Below are 3,293 nucleotides of genomic sequence, written 5' to 3' on the forward strand. Positions count from 1 at the left end.
TTTTGTTGTTGTTAGATGCTGTTGAGTTGATTCTGACTCATAGCGACATTATGCACAACAGAACAAAACACTAACTGGTCCTGCTCCATCCTCACTATTGTTACACTTGAACCCATTGTTGCTACCACTGTATCAATCCATCTTTTTTGGGGGGTCTTCTTCTTTATCTCTGACCATCCACTTTCTCAAGCATGATGTCCCACTCCAGGAACTGAGACAAACTCTAACCATCCTGATTTATAAGAATTCTCTTCGCACTTATCCCAACACAGATAAGTTTGTTCTTCTGGCAGTCTGTGGTACTATTAATATTCTTCTCCAACACCATAACTCAAATGCATCAATTCTTTCACAGTCTTCCCTGTTCATTGTTCAACTTTCACATGTATCTGAGGCTATTGAAAATACCTTGGCTTTGGGTCAGGCACACCTTAGTCCTCAAATTGATATCTTTGTTCTTGAGCACTTTACAGAGGTCTTGGCACCAAATTAGCCTAATACAATACATCATTTGATTTCTTGATTGCTGGGTCCATGAGAGTTGATAATGGATTACAGAAAAATGAAGTCTTTGACATCAATATTTTCTCCATTTATCACAATGTGGTTTATTGGTTCAGTGGAGAGGATTTTTGTTTTCTTTACATTGATATGAAACCCATATTTAAGGCTGTAGTCTTTCATCTTCAACAGTAAGTATTTTAGACTCATATTTTAGACTCATTAACAACCTGCGATATGCAGATGATACAACCTTGCTTGCTGAAAGTGAAGTATTTATTGATGAAGATCAAAGAGCACAGCCTTCAGTATGGATTGCATCTCAATGTAAAGAAAACAAAAATCCTCACCACTGGACCGACCAATAAACAACAGTCTTATCAATGGGGAAAAGATTGAAGTTGTCAAGGACTTCATTTTTCTTGGATCAACTGTCAACACTCATGGAAGCAGCAGTCAAGAAATCAGACGATGTATTGCGTTAGGCTGGATATTGAAAGTGCCATGGGCTGCCAAGAGAACCAATAAATCTGCGTTGGAAGAAGTGGAGCCAGAATGCTCCTTGGTGGTCAGGATGGCCATACTTCATCTCTCATACTTTGGACATATTGTCAGGAGGGACCAGTCGCTGGAGAAAGATATCATGTTTGGTAAGGTGGAGAGTCATAGAAAAAGAGGAAGACTCCCAGTGAGATGGACTGGCAAAGTGGCAGTATCAGTAGTCTCAAGTGTGGCAACAATTGTGAGGTTGGCCCAGGACAGGGTATTGTGCATAAGATCGCTATGAGTCGGTATCGACTCGATGGCATCTAACAACAACACAGATCATGCTTCAGTTTCAGGCTCTTTGCCTGGGATAGCCAGAAAGGACTCCTCAGTTTCTGACTGGCATAGAAGTGATCCTTTCAGAGATTGGATATACACTGGCTGGTTGATGGGAGAGAAGAAGTAAGCCTACAAAGAGTCACTTGCATTTTTTTCCGTTGGTCTCTTGAAATGAATCCACAGATGATTCTGTAATCCTCTTCTGATCCTGTCTCTCACTCCTGAATAGGAAATTTATTTTTCTGTTCAGTTTCCTTTCATGTTTTACTTAGTCATAATACACTAAGATTTCTTTAAGCTATCCAAATTAAAAATGATATGTAATTTCACAGTCTGTATATTTTTATCTAAGGAGCTCTGGTAGTGTAGTGGTTACGAATCAGGCTGTTAACCTCAAGGTCAGCAGTTTGAAACTACCAGCAGTTCCACTGGAGAAATATGAGGCTTTCTGCTCCCATAAAGATTGATAGCCTCGGAAACTCTGTACAGGGTCGCTATGAGTCGGAACCGACTCCACGGGCACATAACAATAACAGCATATTTATATCTATTGATCTATTTACCTACCTTTCTTTGTATATGGTAAGGTTGCTATAAAAATAAAATGTTATTGAAAAGGGCTGCCAGATTATTATTTATTATTTAGAGTAATTTTTGTCTGTTTATCACCTGGGGATCCTTATCCTCTAACAAACCAGTCACAGAATGGCAGATATGTCAATCATAGCAAATTTTACTAGAATTCATTTATTCATCGATAAATATCTATTTGAATGCCTTTTTTGGGCCAAGTGAAAATGATTAATTCACAGGCCTGCCCTCTCATAGCTAACAATGTCATAACAGAGAAACATTTATTATACTTAAGGAACAAGTAAGAGCAATCCAGTAACATTTTTTGCTTTAGAGTTGTTAAACAACCCAATAAGCACAGACCTAGCTGGCTACCTGCTGCATAGCAAGGTGGTCTTTTTAGAACTCTTCATTGTTCATTGTTTTCAGAACAATCAGGACTAAGTATTAGTTGTAGCTACTACATTGTTTCTTTGACTTGGCCTTATTACCCATGTTTATTTTCACATGATAGAATGTAGAGCATAAGTCTTCTATCACACAAACATTCCTCTGAATATTTCAACGCCTTCCCAATGACAGAGAGTAAAAAAAAAACAAAAACAAAAACAAAAAAACTACTTCAAGAGTTACACCATAAAAGAGGCAGAGTGTTTATCTTGTTCCATAAGCTGCAGAATCAGGGAAAACAAATCTAAATAAGTCATAGTCATAAATCATTGTCATTGGGAAATTCATTCATTGGCACTACCATCCCTGGGGAGAAAATAGACTTGCAATTGAATCAGCAAATATTTTGTCTGAACTAGATAAAAAAGGAGAACTCTCCTTGCTTAAGCATAAACATTTTGAATCTGTTTCAGATTCATTAAAGTACAAAAACTGTTGTTCTAGCTTTCAACCAAAAGTAGCCCACACTAGTTATATAAATCCTAAGCCAGAAAGCAGTCTTTTTCAGAAGATATAATATAAATACCAGGCCAGAGAAAATGGAAGAAATTAGGCAAGTGAAAATTGAACATAGTTGTGTTGGAGCCAAGATTTTAAACTATGGGAAGTTAGTAGCCTATTGACATCTATTAAATGTAAATAACCATTAACAGGCTGTTAGCAGAGTGTGATAAAAAGTATATTTATACTTTAGTGCCATGGTATAAAAATGAAACCTGGCAGGATTATTTTTACACTGTCAAGATCTCTCCCTCAATAGCTACAACACATTCTCTGAGACTGGTGAAGAGAATCTGACACCTTTTGTGCCATCTCATTTAATTCTTCTGCCCTTAATTTTGGCAATGCAGGACAGTGTGGTGTTGTTGTTGTTGTTATGTGCCATCGAGTCGGTTCCGACCCATAGCGACCCTGTATAGGGTTTCCGAGGGTGTAAATCTTTA

This window comes from Chrysochloris asiatica, unplaced genomic scaffold, assembly GCF_000296735.1.
Source record: "Chrysochloris asiatica unplaced genomic scaffold, ChrAsi1.0 scaffold00095, whole genome shotgun sequence".
In the NCBI taxonomy this organism is placed as follows: domain Eukaryota; kingdom Metazoa; phylum Chordata; class Mammalia; order Afrosoricida; family Chrysochloridae; genus Chrysochloris; species Chrysochloris asiatica.